Below are 21,748 nucleotides of genomic sequence, written 5' to 3'. Positions count from 1 at the left end.
GGCATAGTGATTATCAACTATATTTTGAAAAATAAGGAAATGTAGATATAGTTAGTCATCCAAGATTAGGTTTTGATTCACTAACAACTTAATGAGACGTTCAAGCTAGCAAACAACATCCAATTGTGTAACACAATTGGTACATGGTACTTTTCATATTATTTGAAAGGTGCTGAATCCAAACATTTGCACCCATCGTCCATCACTAGTTGTGGCACCATCACAGCCTTACTTTCAGATTTTTTTTCTGTTTTCTGATTACCTAATTAATAGTCTTGTTTCTATTTTACAATGAAAGCAATAAAGGTCCATGAAATTTCCATTTCTCTGCTTCCTTAACATTCCTCCTCTGAGATTCTAGAAGCTGAGTGCTGTCAGACCTGTATTTGGAAAACATTTGGGCATGCAAAAATGCAGATAGGTACAGAATACGACTTTCAAAATGTAGGCAGTATTTCCTCTCTGCTGGGAGGGAAAATGCTGGAAACTTTGATGAGAAAGTCATAATTTTGCAGAATTTATTACTTATTATAAAAATTCTTCCATGCCTTTTGTTTTGCCTGGTTTAGAAAATAATTACAGATGCTGAGCTCAGATCCTAGTGTAAATCAATACTGAAGTTGTTGAAGCTTGGCTGATCTATACCAGCTGAGGATTTGTTTCACTAAATGGGAACTCTTATTTGCTGTCTTACAATTGCGTATCTCCTGCCCCTTGTTCAGATTTCAATTGACAGGTTCAGTGCAAAGTGGCTTGGAGCACTCTCTGATAACGTGAGTGGACTCTGAGCAATATAGCATTTAAACTGACAGCTGACTTTATAGTGCCAGCCTAAACAGGAGAGGCATGAAGAGATACTGATAATAGATGGGCTTTATGTATAGATGTAATAAAAATAACTGATACACTTGTTTGCTGTCAATTTGCAGTAGCACCAGTAGGCTTTAGCTTATAAAATACCTTCCAGAGCTGCCTTGAAACCTATGTAGTGTATAATCATTAGCAGTTCATTAGACTTGAAGATATTATAAACATTATATTATAAGTATTTACTAGTCCAGGTATAAATGACACGGTCATCCCTCACCTTGGTGGGCAGAGATTATGGAAGAAGAAAAGTTTTAGCGTAGCAAGAAAAAGATGCTTCTCCCAGAAGGTGAAATTTTGCAAGGCTGCAATATTCAGGGAACCTCAACTTCTCCCACATCAGCACCGTTACCCTGTTGTGCACCAGCCCAAGGAGATGACCCTCCTATATTTTTAATGAGAAAAGTAGCTTATTCTTTGCATGTGCTTTTTTTTTTTTTTTTGCTATGTTGTGTTCATTTACCATTCCCTCACCCAACTCCTGTACAAGTGTCACTTCCATGATGAGTTTTCCTGGAGAATGAGGAGTAAAATGTGTAGGCTCTCTGTAGCACAATGAAAGCACGCATTTTTTTCAACTTATGCGTACGTAAGCCTTCTTTTGTGAATAAGACTCATAGGGTCAGATAATGTTTAAAGGGAAAGGCTTTATGTCTCTCAGGCCTGCATGTTTCCACATGGATGCTTCTACACACACACAGATTGAATTATGAACAGACCTATTAATGCTGGGATCACAAAAGGTCAAGTTTTGTCTTCTTTTACCTCTATTCAGGATTGCTTTTGAAAGGGGGGGAAAAAAGGGATTTGCAGAAAAAAAGATTCATGATGAAGAATTTTACAGGTCTTTTTTTCTGTCCTTTAGCAACATCTGGGAGTTGGAAAAAAAAATCTTATTATGTAAAATAGTCCAGGGGTATTGTATTACTAGATTTTAATATATCTCAGTTGGGTCACTTGTAGGGTTACCTTATGGAATGACTTGCTACCTAAGGAACAAAAACACTAAAAGGGAACTTGAGCAAAATTTTGCTGCTGCTGCTATAGTGGATGTGTTTAATTGAAGAAAAATCATAAAAATATTCAAAGTAAAAACTTTGAATGTTTAATTTTTTGATACTAGTAGAAGTCTACACCCTAAAAAATTTTCTCAAGAAAATCTTACATTGAAGTTGAACTACTCCTTCAGAACCTTCAGACTATCAACTTGAAAAGTTATATTAAAATTGTATGTAAAATTTTATGTTACAAAGTGCTCTGCCAGGTCTCACTGTAAGTAATTATATTATTTTCACAAATATCTTTGCAAGAGGAAAATCAAATATTATTGAAGTTTCTGCTACTGTATTTTCATGTTCTATATCCAGTCATGCAGAGTCAAGCAATCACTCTAATACATAAAAATATTTTCTCCTATATTTTCTACAGAAAACATAGTTGAGAAACAGAGAACTGAGACTGAAATAATAATAGATGCTTTTAAGATGGTAAAAGGCTAACATTATACCCTAAAGCTCTGCATTACATTTGGCTACTTTTTATGTATGTATGTTTGCATGTATGGATGAGGAATGCAAATAGTTGCAAGTATGAATCTCTAAAGTACACTGCTGCTCACTTTTGTTAATACTAATAATGTATTACTGTGTCTTTATGCTTTGCTTATAATTGCAAAAGATAGAAAATATCCTGAAATAGAAAAATGCACACGTGATGTAGAATTTGTAAGTGTGATTTAAGGCTGGACATTAGTCACTGAAGTTCAGAGAAACCTAAGGAAGCTAAGGAAATGGGAATTATGATAACAAATTAAATGCATTAATAGCACATTGTAAAGAATTTTAGCATTAATTATACAATTAAAATTTTTGAAATGTCATATAATTTTTTTCTCACAGGGATAGAAAAGAAAGCTGTAGTAAAAATACACATGGCTTAAAGCTTTGTCTTCAAAAAGAGTAAAAATATTTTATTTAAAGTAAAAATGAAAAGACTGTGGCTCAAGTAGGATGAGAATAATACTGAACATAATAAAACCCCCACTAAGTTATAACTTGCATGAAATAGATATACCACATGAGATTCCACAAAAATGAGGCTCATTACATTTTTTTCCTTCTAAGTACTTAATGAAATTCCAGATCTCACTTCTGCAAGATATCATTGTTCTGGGTTTTTTTTTGTGTAAAAATAAGGAAAAGCAAACAAATAATTGTAGTAAATCTAAGTTTGCATAATATGGAGTAAAAAAGTGTAAGTTGTTATTAACTCACTAGGGCAAACACTTCTTTAAATGATGCTTTGGTTCTCTCCCTGTAGCCAGGGTCAATGTCAGAGACTCAGCTGGAGTGGAAGGGATTGAGCAGTACATGACAATGTTCGTATTCTTTTTTTAATATGCAGGAATATGTAGGTCTTGTGTTTTCATAATTGTTATCTTGTATCAATAATAGAATAGAATAAGAGATTAGTAATACAGAAGGATCTGTGTTTGAGCTGTTGGAAAACCTTTTGCCTTCAATATATGTTACAATGTCCTTCAAACAAAAGACAGAATAAATAAAATTGAGAAATCTTATACAATTCAGGACTTTATGGCTGCCTTGATAGTGTGAATATGGTTTCCTATATGTACGTACATACTCTGCAGTAAAACAGAATAAGAAAATCATGTGATTGCCCATGCAATACAAGGCTATAACTCTTTAACTGCCGTGTACAACCTGACCCAGTTATTTCTTTGAAGCCATTAAAACTAATGGTATATGTAATCTAATTTTCTTTAAGTTAGATGCACAATTACATATGAAAAATGAAGTTGGGAACACAAATGGAGACAGCTGGAGGCATCAGCTCAAACATACTATGGTCCCAGTATTTTATTTGTGTTTATACTGTAGAGCTTACGTTTTTGAGTAAGATATGAAGTTTCACGTTTCCATACTGAAAAATAACTCCATAACTATATTCCTATGTTTAAATTATGTAACTGGTGTATGACTGGTAAGACTTAGCAATTCTGACCCCCGAAATTTCTGAAACCAAAGGGTGAAGAGAATTTGGGCTGGCTTTTTGGAAGTATCCCTGTTTTGCGCATCCTGCTGCTGTCAGCTCTTTCTGAAGGCTAATTTCATTACCATTTCTTAATGGTTTACAAAATTTAACATGATGGTGATGATTACATAGTTTATATTATCAGCTATTTTTAACAGCTCCAAGAATGTAGATGTTTTAAAATGTAGCTGCACTATTACTGTGTCTATTGGATATAGACATTTCACCACTGGAAAGGCTACTTTTATTTTTTTCAAAAAGTATAATCTTGATTTTTGAATGCATGGCAGGAATGATTTTTACTTTAGTTAGGCCTCTTGTATACTTCCTTGATTTGAGGCACTCTTTTGTCCTTCCCAAATTCATAAAGAATAATATATATAATACTTATTGTAATGAAAATATGTCATGAAAGATACATAAACATATTGGAAATGTTTTAATGAAAGCTGGGAGAATATGTGCCAAATATATTGAAAGAAATATGTACAGTTTATACATAGAAGTTCTTTGGGAGTTAAAGATTTATGTAATCCTTTTTAATTTTAATGTACGCCACTTGTTTGTAACAATTGCATTTTGTAATTGCAATTGTAAAATAAACAGAGTTTGTAAATTGCAGATTATGGAAAGAATGAAAGTGTTTTTTCCAGTTATAAAAAGGTCATGATAACTGTATAATTACTGGTGATTTATGTGGTTTTCTATAAAATGTGAAATAAATGGGAAGGAAAACTGTGCTTATTCCTTGCATTTGCCGTTCTTATACGTGTTTTTTCCTCTTTTTCTCTAGAGGCATAAAAACATACCTATAGCCCTGTATTAGAAATATTTTGATATGTAGAAGTTATATGTGTATTACAGGTCCTGTCCAACCTGGAACATTAAGGCCACATCCTTTCTGTGGGCTGGTAAGGAAAATCTGATAGGTGTCACATCAACATTAGCTCTTTCTAGTAGCTGTTGTAGTTTAACTGTTCAGGTGAGGAAACTGATTGATGAATTACAAGCAGCTGTCTACAGCTATAGAGGTCACCTCACTGAACCTGCTCCACTTTTCCAGGCTAAGCAGGAACAGGGGTGTCTGTTGTCAACAGAATATTATGGAGCTTCCTACAGGCAGGATGTTGTTGTGGGATCTGTGCATGAAGCAGGGTATGTTTAAATAGTCTTTTATGACTATTTATTGTGATTTTTTTTTTAAAAAATGTAGCTTCTTCTTACTAATGTTGTATATACCTCTGTGAACCCTGGAATGTGTTTTTTGAAATTAGTGTTTCTTGTTGTTTGGGGAAGGGGCTTAGAGGTGGTTTGTAATAGTCTTTAACTTAAATTTGTTAAAATATTTATAAATTATCAATTCATTTCACTGATTAGTTTTGGAAGACAGTGAGCAGAACATAAATGTACATATATATATATATATATATATCTGTACACACGCATGCCCCTAAACTCTTCTTTTGAAAGTTACATTCCGTGAAACTGAAGAGCCCTTCTTAGCAGATTTTCCTGGAAAGTTAAAAGCCTTGAGAACTGCTTGAAAATCTACAGTATTCATAAGAAAAGATACTAATACATCTGGGAAAATAAATTTTCAGTTATAAACCTATTCTAAGCTGTGTTTAACATTATTTTAACAGACAAATATTCTGATTTTTGATCACTAGCATATCCACTTTAGATGTGGATGTGTATATCCACTTTGACCAGTAGATAGCTATGTGAGAACTAAATTCAGGATGATTTTTACACAGCAAGGTTTGCGCTACGGTCCCTAGAACAATGTTAGGTACCTGTTATGGAGCCTAACAAGCTCAAATGAAGAGAACAGGAGTGCTTTGCTGGATTTAGGTCAACTTTATGAACAACTTCTGGAACCTACTGTCAGATTTTTTTCAGCCCAGCCTGCCCTTAGTTCTTTCAGCAGTTAAATTGCTATAATGGTAACTCTGAATCTTATTTCTTGAACTCTGTTACATAGCAGCATAGCTGATGTCTTCTTTCTCTTTCACTGCTCTCCCACAGAAAGAAAATGGGTGAATATCCAAGTTTCAGATATTCATTGTGTCCTATAGCAAGCTGCTGTACTGAGTACTGTGCCTGTGTTACACATCTACAGGAAACCTATAGAATTCACTGTTATCACTCAAGAAATCAACTTGCCGTATGATCTCTCTCTCCCAGGAAAGCCTAGTTCTAAACCAATTTTTTTTTCCTTTTTGTGTTATGGTGCTTTGCTATATTATAAACTGTGGTAATTTCAGACTTTGCTTTGGAAAAAACCTTCATAATTTTAATTTCTTTGCCAGAGAAGAAAACAAGAAGCTTTGTGCAGGTCAGGTTGTGCTGTTTTGGCCAAGTCTCTAGAAAACATGTATAGCTCAGTTGTACATCAATGGGGAGATATTATGGACCAATGTTTCATATTGAATATTCAGAAAATGAAGAGAAGCTCTTCATTTCTGACTGTGGTGCCCTACCCAGGCTGTAATAGGGAGTGAAACATAATGTGAGGTGTTCCTCGGCATTAAAATCAATCACAGCTGAGTTTTGGGTGTTTTCCATATTCTGGAATTAAAAATGTTTAAATGAGCATAAGGAAGCGGGTGATGGTCTTTGTTGGGACTAGCCTGGAACAATTAGCTTAGAGGACTAGAGCCTGCAGATACTGCAAGTTAAATACTTCATTATTCAGTTTGTCTTAGTTCTTCGTGTGCTTGTGAAGTGATTGAATATGGTACCTATATAGCTGCACAGATTGGGAATTAGACCTACTTGGATATTTGTTGCAACTAAACCTAATCCATAACCACACTTTGTTCTTCAGAGACACTCACAATGAACTGCTGGCTGAATTGGAAATACTTGCCTGTCAATATACATGTATGTCGTTAACTCTTATGTTTTCCTGAACTAATCAGTACGAAAATAAATTTTGACCTTGTATCATCCAGGTTGATTCTGTGTAAAGTCCTTTTGATTTTCTGCAGCTGTTCCCTCACCGGGCCAGGATCAGGCTCCCTGCTGCCCCAGGAATTGCAGTGCTCCTGAGTCCTTACTGCAGGTGGGGCTCGGGGTGCTGCTGCAAACTAAATTAAAAGGCTGAGCGTGTGTTGGGTTTTTTTTATACTGCTGTTGGAAATCCTGGAACTTTTGAGGCAGTTTTAGATATTTTGGGTATTCCATATGCTTAAAGCAGCATAATTTCTTAGCTAAGTCATAGCATGGCTACTGAAAGTAAGTCCCTTCCATCACTTTGTGTGGTGGGACTGTATTCCATGTGCCTTGTAGGCAGGCATGTAATCATATCATACAAGTGTGTATTTTCAGTCCATAACTGTCAGTCACGTCAGTTCAATTTTTTGGCTTTCTCAAGCTTTGATATTGTTCCCAAATATTTGAAAGAAAATTTTTCTAGCACTGCATAGATTCTTTTTTTGTCTAAGAAATATGATTTTCAGAGCTATGGAAATGTTTTTTTCTAACTTGAAGCACATAAATAATTCACTTAACTCTGTTTTTATTACATTAAGAGGAACACTTGCTCGTTAGCAGGTACTGGGATCTTAGGTATCTATTGTAAATATAATTGCCATCTTGTATCAGTCCCTTTTTGAAAAAAAACCAAAACCATTCAGTTCTTTTTAAAATTTGGGATGACTTCTGCCTTGAGTGTACCTTTGTGTTACACCTGGACTGAGTGTGAAGTGAACATTTTTATGAAAATTTTAACCCTTTCTGTCAAAATTGCTGCGTGTTTTTTTTGTGAGAAGGAATACTTGCGGTTTTAATCTCAAAACTGCAGAGGAAGAGTAACTGCCAACAGGCAACTTCAGCAGGCAGAAACCTGCACCTTTTTTTGTTTCTATGAACCATTTTGGTCTTCAGAACAGTTGGTGGTGGATTTTTCTAATAGGTTTCATCATTTCAAGCAATAGTTCTGATTTTTATTTTAGGACCGTACTCTCTTGAGGTACTTAAGACGGATACATTATAATATGCTGAAATATATTTTCATCTTATGCATAAGAAGTCCAGATTGAATCGAATGTATTCCACACAAACAACACCACTACACTTATCAGCTTATTCATAGATCACAACAGAACTCAGCTATTGACTTTAGTATGAGCAGGAATAGGGCTTGAATAGCTTTTGTTTGAAACATCATGTATATGCTCATGTTCAATCAAAACTATATGTCAAATATATTACAGTCATAAAAATGTCTTCCAACACATTTGTATGTTGTACAATCAGTCTCAGTGTGTATTTTTTCAGCACTAGTTTTTCTGACAAGATTTTTTTTCCGCTTCCTTCCTCCAATTAATAATACTTCTTTACAAGTCCCGTAGAAGAATTAATCAAGTAGTTAACAGCTCAGAGTCAACTGATAAAAGAAAAGCAAGGGGAGGTGGGTGGGTGTGCAGTTTGGGGAGGAGATGTGGTTGCACATAGAGCTGAGCTGCTAAGCGAGATGCTTATTTATTTGGTTTGGTGCAATTTTGACCTCTGATTTCTGGTTGCTTTGTATTTGATTGTTATCTGGTTTATGTTTAGTTTTTACTCCATCGCAAAATAGATGCAAGGTAAAAAGTTTGTTTCGCTGTGCAGTCCACCACCCTCCCCTGCAGTACACTGTGAATACTTGTCTAATCACTTGCATAATTCTGATGTATCTGGCTATTCATCTTAAATTGTCATTGAATCAAGCATTGCATGTGTGCAGACTGACTTAATTAAATCATATAAGACCAAACCATACTGTAGGTAAAGAAGCATATTCTGTGCCTTGGGTTTTTTTTTTAATAAAAAATGAGATAAATGAAGAGTACAACACACAATGCATTCTTGTCATAAGCGCTGTGCAGCACAATCTGCTGTAATCCTGTGCTTGCACTCACAGGTTAGATTATTCTGAGGTGCCAGTGCTTACTTCTGTGGAATGCGAAGATATTACGTCATATGTCTACAGGGAATATAGGTCCTGATTTATAGATGAAGGTTGCTAGCTCTGATTTGAATACAAATTATTTTCTTTTTTTGTATGACATTAAAGGATAGTTATAGCTGTATACATACAGAAATGCTAACAATGATGTGTTTTTGGTGTACTTTGCTGGTTTAGGTGAATTCGAAACACCCAGGTGTCACCTAATGGTATATGTCCTGATTTTGGCTGGGATAGAGTTAAATTTTTTTCTAAGTAGCTGGTACAATGCTGTGGCTTGGATTTAGTATGAGAATAATATTGATAACATCCTGATGTTTTAGTTGTTGTTAAGTAGTGCTTAACTTATGTGAAGGACATTTCAAGTTTCCCATGCTCTGCCAGTGGGAAGGTGCGCAAGACATTGGGAGGGGACACAGCCAGGACAGCCGACCCTAACTAGCCAAAGAGATGTTCCATACTATAGAATGACATGCCCAGTATATAAATCTGGGGGAAGAAGGAAGAGGGGGGTGTTGGGATGTTTGGAGTTACTGCACTTTGTCCTCCCAAGTCACTACTACGCGTGGCGGAGCCCTGCTGTCCTGGGGGTGGCTGGGCACCTGCCTGCCCCTGGGGAGGGGGGAGGGGATTCCTCGCTTTGCTTCGCTTCCATGTGCGGCTTTTGCTTTGCCCATTAAACTAAAGTGTCTTTATCTCAACCCACGGGTTTTCTCACTTCTACCCTTCCGATTCTCTCCCCCATCCCACTGGAGGGGAATGAGCGAGTGGCTGCGTGGGGCTGAGCTGCTGGCTGGGGTTAAACAGCAACAGTATAGTACCAACATTTTTTAGCTGTTTGTCCAGCAAGCTTTGCATTTGTTATCTGCCATTTTTAATCATGATTTCATAAATTATTTCATTGACAAAATTATGCATTGACTCTACATTTTGATTAGCGTTTTTCACCAATGGCCTGATTCTCCTCATAGATTACAGATGAAAGGTTCAATTTGGAGCATAGCTGAATGAACCTAGACTTTCAGTTAAAAACAGAGTTCAGTTTGTCTATTTTTTTTATTACTGAGATCAAACAGATATGTACATATGGATGTGTATATATGTGTTTGTGTGTGTTATGTACTTAAAACAACAAACAAGAAGTTCTTTGCGTCCCATTTTCATACTTTTCAGTTCCTAAATATATTGAAAGATTTCAAACTTCTCTTCAGGGTTGAATTTTCTCTTTATTCTTTTGAGATAACTTTACAGATAAACTTTATGGGTGGTCTGTGTATCTGTATTGAGTTGTATTGCATCAAGGATGGAAACTATCTTGCACCAGTTCTGGGTAAATGCAGTGTGCTTGCAGCACGGAGAATTGAATAAAGATCTACGAGAACTGGAAGGCGTAGACAGCAGCTTCCAAACTGGTTCATATCAGCTACGTGAACTGGTTTACTTGAGGTGATTGAAGTAAATATATCTTTTTAAAAATACCTAAAACGTGGAATTCTAAGACTTTGATCTTAAAGTAGTTGCGATTTACATACAAACTTTTTTCAGCAAACTATCCCCATCTGGCCCTTAAACCAGTTTTGCTTTAAACCAGTTTCTTCTGTAAGAATGGGGTTAAACATATAGTTATCCTCTGGATTAAGGATGTTTTAAAGACTGTATTAAGTATTTTCTTCTGAATCAAAAAGGACACTGAAAATATCTGAAAAAACCTGGATTTATGTTGTTCTTGTACCATGTGGCAAGTAAAAAATATAGAAAACAGTCTAAATATTTTCTGAATAGGTTAAGATCTGTCTAGCAGTAAATGGATTCACTTTAATTTTTTGTTCTTCCTGGGTGCTGTAATATTGAAGGGAAAGCAGAGATGTAGAATGGAAAGTTAACTCGGTGAGAATGAACAAGTGTTGGTTTCCCCTCTCAAAAGAATAATCTTGTTAACTTAAATGATAAAGGACTTCCAATTAATATTCAGGTTTTTTTGGAGCAGTGATTTTATTTTATTTTTTTTAGAAGTAAATCAGAAAGTACAAATTGTTGTTACTTTCTCTGTTAAGACCTGTTCGCTGTGATCCAGGCCTGTGACTTGTATTTTTATTGTCCTTTACCCCTATAATGGTTAAAGGGTTGGATCAAAGGGAAGGAAGTTCTTTCAGCAGTGCCAGGCATTTAGAACTTCTCTCCTTGCTGCTTAGGTGTTTTGACAGGGTTTTCTCCTTCACTTCAGACTCCATTCTTGTCAAGCATGTTGTGGTGCTGGCCACCTGCTGCTTTCCACCATCCACGGGTTGCAAAGGATGGGATGAAAGACCCTGTTCATTGAAACCAAATTTGCTGGGAGGAAAACTTGTTCCCAGTCACAGAGAAGAGGACTTGTCCTTCATGTTTTCTTCTTCGAACATGTCAGGGTCAGGCAGTATGGGCAGTATCTTCCCTCTGGAGGTTTTCCTTTGGATCACCTGTTCTCAGCTGCAGAAGATGCTGGATAAGGATAACCTTAAGGCTTAACACCCTTGTGGCTTTTCAGCCAGAGCCCTTTCAAGCTGTAGGAGACGTGCTAGACTGGGACATGATTATAACTGTCTTTTGTGAGGTGATGTAAAACAAAATCACTCTTGCTGTCCTCACAGGATGCAAACTACCGAAATGTTATATTTCCCTTTTTGGTACCTTTTTTAAAAAAGAAAAAAAAGGGAGCACAAAAAGTAAGCATTGCAGTAATGAAAGTCAGTGCTGTATGCAGTGTTAATCCTTACCTATAGAGCATCTAAAAAGGTGTCAGCATATATATGCTGTTATATGAAGCTCAGTGCTCGTATAGAGAAAGCCCTGAATTTTGTGTTGGCCTTGCATTTCTTCAGTTGTTATGCTGAAAGCACCATTTTTTTCATATGAAAGACAAATAGTTGCTCTGAGCCTAAAATATGAAGTATAGAAGTTAAAAGTTGTGAAATATCTGATGGGTTTAAGGAATGTCAGGCTTTGTGTAACAGATACTTTAAAACATTGTATTCGAGTCCATCTTATAAACTAGAAGCTTTTTCAGATTTGGTATTTTTTTCATACAGTGGTATGGTACTTCAAGTGAACAAAATACCAAGATTATAATGCTACCTTTTCCCTTCAATAGCAGTAGCTATGGAGTTTTCAAATGCCTCCTTACTCTCTTTTAAGGCAAAAACTTTCAGAGGAATGCTGACAGTTGTGCAGACAGTATCTATGTCTAGCAAATACTGTGACAGGCTCTGCAGAGCAAAGGAATGGATGCTGATAGCCCTGCAACCTCTCTAAATGCAATTTGGAAGGTTTTACTTGGTTGACTTGTGTGTACTCTGTAGCCTGAATGCCTTATTTGTGGTTGGAGAACATCAGTAGTGTTGCTCTAACGCAATGTTCTGCTTAGCTTCATTCGAAAGGAATCCAGTTTCATGTTCCAAGACATGGGATGAAATGGAGTGTGAGAAGTGGGAATAGCTAGGAGATCTGCCTCGAAGGTGCTTATCTAGCTCTAAATAAAAATGCTAATGTGGATGCATCCAGATAATTACTGAGAGTTGATTGTTGTTTTGTTTGGCATCTTTAACTTGCATATATTTGTTTTTCAGGTATATGAAGGTGACAAAAGCACATGGGAAGAAGTACTTTATTAAAGAAAAGTAACTGGGAAATTACTCTGAGAATCAATCCAAAACTATTATTAAAAGGGTAAGTAAATGACCACTTTGAATTCAAGTATTAGATGGCTCAGAATTAAATGATTTCAGGCTTTCACTCAGAAAAATCGGGCTTTTACAGCTTTGGTGACCACTAGGATTACCACAGGGAATCAATATGTAGGGCTATTCCTACACCACAGTGGTAGCAATTGCCAGGTGCTTGCTGTGCTCAGACATCCGAGAGAGTCATGACACGGATGCACAGGAAGGAATCTCAGAGGGCAAGTGACAATAGAACTCAAGCCCTGGTACAAGCTTCTGCTGGCACTTCTCCTCCATAGGTAGCTAACGATCTTAATGGGCTTCTTTCTATCAATTGACTTTGAGTAAGCAGCTGATTTACCTCCTGCTGTGTTTTCTTAGCTCATTCCTTGCATAGCTGGCATATTTTTTGGTGAAAATAATGTGTACAAAACCTCTTTATTCTATTCCTTGTCTAACCAGGTGGTCATATAATATCACTTTGTTAATTTGAATTTTGTATCCAGATGTATGTATTTGGTTTTGAAAATGATTGCATTTTCCTTTTGTGCCCCTTCTGGCAACTGCTTTTCAAAACAGTGGTAAATGCTTGACACTTTCATGGTAACTATAATACTTTCTTCCAATTTGATGGGAACATTAACTTACAGGGCTGTTCTGATAGGACAGCCTATTCTATAGTCCAACCCTTATGCAGAGAGATGTTTAAAAGCTCTGTTGTCCACACAGAGCTGGTCAGATGAGGGTTTTTGTGTAAATTCCCATATTTTCTGTAAGTAGGTGTCTTTCCTTAATCTGAAGTTCATTGTTGTATCAGTAACGTTGGCTCCAGGGAAGCCTAGAGCAGAATCTACTACAACTGATCTATGCTCAAGTAAGACTACTGGAAAAAAAACAGAATGAATGGATCCATTAAAGAATTAGTATTTGAATCAAATTGCTCTGGCATCATTGAAACACCATTATCCAAAAAAGCTAACTAGTGATCATTCTTGTTATATGTTGAAAATTCATCTGCTTTGAAAGCAGCTGGCAGAAGCTGGCTCCATTCCTGAAGCTCTTTATTGAAAACCTCTTTAAGCTAGAGACAAATCTCTTTTCTTTCTGAGAGTGTTTTTCAGTGGTACTAACTTCTGGAAAACCACAAAAAATTTGTCCAAAATTTATTTTTAAATTGCAGTCAGGGCTATATCCACATTCCTGTATAAACTAGTTTTGAATGTAGTTTTTATCAGTAGTTCTGTTTCATACAGTGTTCTTCTTCAGAATCGAGTGTCTATAGGAGTATTTATTGTAGCCAGGTCAAAATACTAAGTTGTTACTCAAGATGACAAAAAGCCTAGATCAACTGAAAACTGACATCTGAGACTTCCTATGTCAATTATCATGAACCAAGTACACTGAGTGAGATCTCTTGGGAGGGGAAAATAATCTAATAAATGCATACTTTAAAGTGTTTGAAAGCAGCTTATTGCCGAGTTCAATAAATAAGCAATAACAACAGAAAGAACATGGAGCTGCTACTTTTGAAATATTCTGTGTTTGTGATGCCTTGTGCTTTCATTCCTTCCCTGGTGGGACTTTTCATTTCGTTCTGCTTGTCCCTTTTTTTGTTTCTGGGAGAACAGTTCTACCCAGAGATCTACTAACAGAGATTCAGGGACAGACTTCTACAAAAACACTGTATCAGAGTTGATTAATATTCCCATAATTTTTTTAGTAAACAGGGGTTTCCCTGTTACGTGACTGATCTCTGTTGTTTAGTTTTATTTCTCTAGATTAAGATTTACCATTGAAAGCTTCACCACTAGTGCTACCTTTTGTGTCCAAAGTTGATGTGAGAAGAGCCTGAGGTGAAATAATTCCACTTGCAGATGTGAATAGGTTAATCCAAGAACTGCTTGAAGGGATTATACTGTGAAAATATGTACCTGTAAAATTCAATTTGTCTAATCCAAAATTGTTTCTTCTCTGTCAATGTTTCACCACTGTTCAGTTTCTGTCACTGTTCTTCATTTTTGCAGCACAGTTTCCTTTACGGTGTGTTATTAACACTTTCGTTAGAGATACTATTAAACTTTGCAGCTGTTAATGTCAATTTTGCCCTGTCAGTACTGCAAACAGTGGAAGTTATTCTTGCAAGCCATCAGCATCAGGCTTGTTTTAAGCAGATCTTCTCAAAGCCATGTGGCATGTGCTGGATTACCACTACTCGTTCCAACAGCAACTGGGTTCACTGGGGCTGGGATGATGTTAATGTCTGCACACTTAGACAAACCTATTTTACACTGAATGGAACCCACCAAGAGTTCTCAAATGCTTATATCTCAGTTGAAGGGCAGTGACAAATAGCTTAGACTATTAAATCTTAAATTATTTTTTTTGTGGAGGGAGTATGTGACGACCTCTACATAGCATGACTATGACATGAAATTGGCAAGGGATGTTTATGAATAAAGATACCTTTCATATGAACGCGTTTAGATGCTTTAAGATACTGTTCGTCATTCTCAGATGCTCGATTTGCAGCCAGAAAACCAAGAAAGGTAGGTGAGCTCAGGATTTTGCTCAGTGATTCCTACTTGATGTACAGTCCTTCCCTTGCAAAGATACCAGTCGCTTTACAGCTTTTGTCTAGTAAAAATTGATCGCGTTGTTACATAATCATTAAAAAAAATAAATACATGCTGCTTTGTTTTCAAATTGTACCTGATTTGTACTACTTTTGTCTGCTAGATTAAACATCCCTTTATATAGGGAGTCAATGCACCACTCGATGTCAATGAAACCTGCGTTATTGTAGACGAATGATCCTACATTTTACTGTAAAGGTCTCTGGGGATGGAACCCCTTGTTGAAACAACAGGGATTGCTACCTATAAGCCCTTTTGTTCTGGAATCTATGAGTTGATTAAAGTTCAAATGGAAGATTATTTATTTATTTCCTCCACACATAAAAGGCACATAAAACAAGTAGTAAAAATAGGAAAGGACCCTATGATCTTATTTACACTTTGATCTTTTCTTGATGGCTTCTTGAAGTTCATGTCAGTTTCTTTACTATTCTGTATGTAACATGCTCTATCCTTCCCTGTAAATTTCCTTGCTGGTATATTTGCTTTTATTGATGTACCTGTGATTTCCCCTCACTGTTTGTGCAAACTAATCTTCCTTTTTGTTAACATTTTAACACTTAGCATCTACAATCCTACATTCACAGTGGGGAAAAAGTAGCCTTTGTCTAGCAGGGAGACCAGGATGAATTTGGCAATCCCATACCTCCTCCCATTGGAGAGTTATTTCTCCTCCCTGTCCAGGAATAAAATAATGCATTGGATATACCTCTGGAGGTTTAGGTGACCTGCTTGTCATTCAAAGCCCTCTGTAGCCCAGGTCTTGGTGCCAGTCTTGGTAAGCTACCTGCTAGAGTAGAGGGAACGTGGTTTTGTTCACAGCTTTTGTTCACATACAATGTATGTAAGGGTTGCAGACCTCTGCCCATAAATGGTGGCTGATAAGGCTCCAGTGTCCTCACACTCAATGGTTCCAAAATTCTGAAGAGGTTTGTTAAGACCTTGGTCTTTGTAACTCCTTAAATATGATGTTCAGGGTTTTCACCGTCCCAGCCCTTGGGCCTGGGGCCACCATTGTGGTCGTTTGCCATTTCAAATGCTAGTGAAAGGATTTTGAATTGAAACCATGTTGATTAAGGTGGTGGAAGAAGTCTAGCTCTTATGGTAGATCTTTCTTCTGCAGGTGGGTTGGTTTGGTTTTTAGCACAGGGTATTCCTAGAGGTGACATGTAGATATGTCTCATGCTTTTTTCCTGGCTTCATTTTAAAACAAATAAAACTATTTGGTTTTCCCTTAAGATTTGCATCTCTAAGAACGAATCTGTCGAAATCTTGACAGGACAAGAGGTGGGTTTATATTTTTCCTGTTGTCTCAAATGGTTTGTTTGTGGTGAGTTTCCTGAGGGGAGGACTTAAATGGTGTCAGATAAGCTCAACTGGTGGAAAGATGAGGAAGGATAAGGGACAGGTGTGCCTTGCATGAATACTTCATAGAAAAAAGCTCCTCATTCCATCAGGAGATGTATTGGCAGTCATGGTTGCGTCATCAGTAGTCAATGTGTTGTCTATATATCTCATTATTCCAATGTTTTAATGATAATAATATTTTTGCATGGAAATTACATTTTTGCATTGGAATTCATGCTATAATACTCCTATGTAAAAGACAGTGATGGCTGGTTGGGTTGTAGTCTCTGCTAATGGCAATGAAATACCTAATAATTCGGTTGTCTAAGCTGTTGATGTTATCAACAGAGAGAAAGAGAGAGTGATGCAAAATATCTTGTTTATCCTAAAACCAGTGTGAATTGTCCCAGGTAGGTGCCAATGTCATCTCATGGATTACAGGAAAATCTTTAACAACTTGCTTAGAGTAGATGACCCAACTTTTAAAATCTCATTTCTTCTAAATGAGCCAAGAACTCCTTTTAACCCAGCAGCCGAAATAGCTGTAGTGGCTACCGAAATTTAAATTGTCATGCCTCCATTTGGTAACTGGATGGAGCAAAATGCACTATCCATAGCTTTCTACTTTATCTTCTCTTATATAGATATCTGATATATAAACCAGTGATTCAACTAAACTTAAACATGTTTATAGAAAAACTTGGATTTCAAACAAATGCATTTTTTGTATTACTACAGACTGAAGAAGCATATAAGATTAAGTGAACAAAAAATGTAACTTTATTAGGGTATTATATTTCTCTTTCCATGAGTAATTGTTGGATACTTCAAAGATAGAACTGATTAATATTAATTAATTCACAGGTATCAGAATACCAAGGCAACTGGTGTACCAGTCTGGAAAACATTGTTTGGTGTCTGGTGTTCACTTCCAGTAGCTTCCCACAATCGTGAAACTGAATTATTTAAGAATTTGGAAGCCTATATATGTGTATATCCCCTTCCCCTTTCTTGAGCTCAGATGGGAAATTTAATATGGGTAACTTATGGATTTGATCTATTGCTCTGCCTAACCAGCCTTCCCCTTAGCATTCATTCCCAATGTGCCTGTGCTGGGTGAGGCTGGGGGGCAACGTGACGCAGCGGGCAGGTGGGATGGGCATGGTGCATGGGAACGCTTTGTCCAGTGATGGAGCTGGTTTAGTCCTGGTCCTCCGCACTTGGTCCACGTGTTACTGCCCCCTTCTCTCTTATCCTAAGAAAAAAACGAGACCCAAAGGATCCATTTTCTAGCCTAATCCATCACATGGCTAAGAAATAAGTTGCAAAAGTGAGGATGTGGAGGGTTTTGGGCAAGGAGGAGAGCATGGAGAGCAGAGGGGGCGATGAGAGCTTGCACCAGGGCTGTGGCTGGAGCCCCCCCAAGTACATGTAACCGCACGTCGGGGGTCGGCAGCGTTTGCAGACACGGCTTTGTAGCCAGAGGGTGGCGAAAGGCGGAGGGCTTGGGACTCGGGACTCGGACCCACCTGCCGGCGCCGTGCGCGGGGGCAGCCGGCGTGCGGCAGCGGGGCTGGAGCCGGGCGGCCGTCGGGGGTGAAGCGGCCCGGCCGGGGGCTCGCCGGCGGCCCCGCGGGGACGGGGAAGGGGGTGGCCGTGTGCGGGGTGGCCGTGTGCGGGGTGGCCGTGTGCGGGGTGGCCGTGTGCGGGGTGGCCGTGTGCGGGGTGGCCGTGTGCGGGGTGGCCGTGTGCGGGGTGGCCGTGTGGCGGCCGGCCTGGGGCCCGGCTGGCGGGGGCGGTGCTGGCTCGCGGTCCTGGCGCCCCCCCTGCCGGCCGCCCCGCGCCCGTCCCGCCGGCCGCGCTGCCGGTGCCCCTCGCCCCCCGCCCGTCGGTGGGGGAGGGCAGGCAGCGAACCCCGCTTTTCCCGGAGGGTGAGGCCGGATAAATCAATACCGATATTGCGTTGATCCAAACTGCAGGCAGGGCTGGGGGCTCGGGGCCGCCAGCAGCGGCCCCCCTGCCCAGCCCAGGCGCCGGGAAGTTTGATAACCTCCAGGTAAAACGCCCTTCGGTTTTTGTTTTAAATTCCAATAAAATTTGCGAGGCCTGCGTTTGAGGCGGGCTTGTTTGCGGGATATGACATCTCTATGTCTACTCTCCGTCTTAATGCCTTGTCAGGGCCCGTGATGCCTGCCTGTCAGCGCAGCGAGAGGGATTTTTTCATGTCTGAATAGTCACCTTAATGATAGCAGATGGAAACGCCGCAGGGGGCCCGAGCCCATCACACTGTCATTGTCACAGGCTGCCCTGACCTGCTTCCACTCCTCTATTTTTTTGTCCCTTTTTAAAGGAGAAATGGATGGTAATTGAAAAGGATCTTAAGCGAGACTTGGGGAGCTGCGGCCAACGCCATTCCCCGCGCTCTCCCTCTGTTTGCACAAATAAAGCCTTAACCTCTTAAGCACCGATCAGAGCCGAAGGGAAGCCAAACTGGTAAAGCTTTCCATGGACTGGCCCACCGAAGCATTCCCGTCCCCCCTTGGGACACACCCCAGCCGTGCCACAGCCTCCCCGTGCTTGGCGTCCTTGTAATTCCGTGGGCGTATCCTTCTTTGCATAGAATTATCCATTTCCTATGGAAAAACGTATATGCGCCATCAGGTTGTTGCTGTGCGATGTGTTTTGGTCGTATGGAAGTACTGTGAAGTTCTGCGTTGTTGGCAGGAAACTTCTAGATTCGCATCTAAAGCTAGTTGTGAACTCGTGAATTGACTGTTTGCATTAACATTTTGGGGCTATTTCTTATTAAGTTTCTCTAACCCGATGAACAAAAATTGTGTTAAATTACAGTCAGTTAGACTATAGGTTTTGGTTCTGTAGTAATTATTTTATTTTAACCCCCCACCCTTCAAGTCATTAAAACTTCAGAAAAGTGATGTGTCAGTGGAGTACTGAAGGAGAATTTTAGTTCTATACAGGCTTTTGTTAAATATCACATAATACTAAAATATTCTTCATGTTCCTAGAGGAAAAGTCAAAAGCTATCCGTATTACTGGATCACAAGTAAACTTGGGAAAGTGAGAACCGTGATGTCCTACAGTGGAAGTACGAGTTCTGAAGTGTCGAAAAAGCTTTGTAAATGGATTTGAATGTCCTTTCTGCCATGCAGAAAGAACATCCTTTTTCCAATTTTAAACCTTAAAATAGGTTTAAACTATTATTTTTTTGTAGCCCAAATACTTTTCGTAATTCTGGTTTCTTAAATGTCTGTTTTAGCAGCTTCAGAACTATTTAGCCACATCTTTTGCTGAAATACATAAAACATTCTTAAGTTAAAATAACATCATATGCTAATTATCTCCATTGCTACTCAGAAGCTAAATAAAAATGAAGAATAGCATCAAAGCTAGGTTAATTTCTTAATCTTGAATAAAAACAAGCTAAGGATGCAGGAGGAATAGTGAAGTAAATTAAATAATTCTGTAGAGTATTCCATTTAAATGAAAATGGCATGCTATGAGAATTAAAGGCTTTTTAGGTACTGAAAGGTGAGATCAGACTTTCTGGTTTTGTTTGTTGTGGTTTTGGTGGTTTGGTGGTTTTTTTGGTTTGGGTTTGTTTTTTTTTTCCCCTTCCAGAATCACCTTGAAATGTTTAAATCTGATTAAATGAAATGTATTAAGTGACTGTGCACTTTTGAAAAAACTACCAAGTACCTGTCTAAATCCTTAAGCAATGAGTTACCTTTAAAAAGTCTTACTTGATTTTTAAAAATGCCTGTGCCAAATCTGTGTTCAGTAATACACTAGGTAAATTCAGACTCAATTAAAACTGGGAAGTAATCTTCAAAATACTCAGTGGCCCATCTTCCAGTCATTGTTCATAAAAGATTCTAATTGAAATACATTATTCCTTTTATTTTACTTTCTTATTTATATAGGCCAACTTGACTGAATTTCATGTATCAGAAAAGGATGGCTTTGGCTATCCTTATATCCATACTCAAATGACAAGCTTTAAACAAACAAACAAAATGCTAGTTAGTAATTTAATGGAAAAATTGAAGGTGGACTATAACATGATTATTAAAGGAATGGTTACAGTAGTTGGATTTCAAAACTAGTTTTACTCCCACCCCCCCCACCCCCCCCCCCACCAATCTATGATGGATTTACTTAAAGGACCCTAATGTATTGTGCAAGTAACACATTTTATACAACTTAATTTTATTTTACATATGTTGGTGTGTGTTTCTTACTGTATTATGAAGTTATTTTCAGACCATTAAATAATTCTTACTATAAATTCAAATTGGCAACTAATACTGGCTAATGTCTCCAGAGTAAATTAAAAGTAGTTTTATTTGGTTTTTAAGTTGAGCTGCCCTCCCAATACCCCTGAAGTCAAAACCAAACATACCAATTAAACCCAGGGAAAAAAAGAGGATTTAAAAACCAATAGCCTCCTCCCCAAAAATGCAAGAAGCCCTTCAACCGTTAACCTTGATTTCTGATTATCTGCCTGAAATACCCAAATTGACAACAGGAAAATAAATGCCAGCGTAGTGGAAACCATTTATGCACAAAATACTAGAAAATGTACACAGTGGAAAATGTTGAAGGAAAAGACATACAAGGTTTTTTTCCACCCTTATCTGAATAATATCTATCTTAGCTGTCACTTGTATCTGAAAATAATCAATGAATTTAAGACGAGTCCTTACGATACCCTTAATAAAAAGAAAACACTTCGTTCCTACTTTTAGTTTCTAACAGACTGAATGTTTTCAGATATATAACTATCTAAGGTCATCTAACACTAACAGCCTTCAGTGGATACTTTGGCACTGTAGTTCAGGTAAATAATATTAAAATATGCTTAATTTCCTAATATTTTATCTAAAGATGTATATAACACTTATAAATCATGAATAGTAACCAGCCATCGCCTTTATCGTTGACTTTACACTGAAGATATAGTTCAAATACCTGTCTTTCCAAACGCTTCTTATTTGTGCTGGTATAAAACCTAGGACTAAGATAGGAATCACATAGGCTATAGGGAGTAACTCCATAGGTTAAAAAAAGACAACAAGCTGGCTGCTGAGAGAGTTAGCATCTGAACCAATACCAGCAAGTAGCTGTTAGGTTGTTAGTTTTCTGTCCAACGTATACAGAAACCTATACTGCATTTTTAT

At 38.0% G+C, this 21,748-nt stretch overlaps 1 long non-coding RNA gene across 3 annotated transcripts in view; it reads left to right on the top strand.

Annotated features, from left to right (window-relative positions):
- The window catches only part of LOC114015073 (uncharacterized), a 178,172-nt gene that overhangs the window by 64,553 nt on the left and 91,871 nt on the right, over window positions 1-21,748 (top strand). For all 3 annotated transcript variants that reach the window (XR_003558829.2, XR_003558827.2, XR_003558828.2), the window contains exon 4: window positions 12,478-12,577. This is a non-coding gene — a long non-coding RNA (uncharacterized LOC114015073). The remainder of the gene's footprint in view (window positions 1-12,477; window positions 12,578-21,748) is intronic.

The sequence above is a fragment of the Falco cherrug genome, chromosome 10, assembly GCF_023634085.1.
Source record: "Falco cherrug isolate bFalChe1 chromosome 10, bFalChe1.pri, whole genome shotgun sequence".
NCBI classification, from domain to species: domain Eukaryota; kingdom Metazoa; phylum Chordata; class Aves; order Falconiformes; family Falconidae; genus Falco; species Falco cherrug.
Note: the sequence above shows the minus strand (reverse complement) of the source record. Positions and strands in the feature narration are given on the sequence as shown.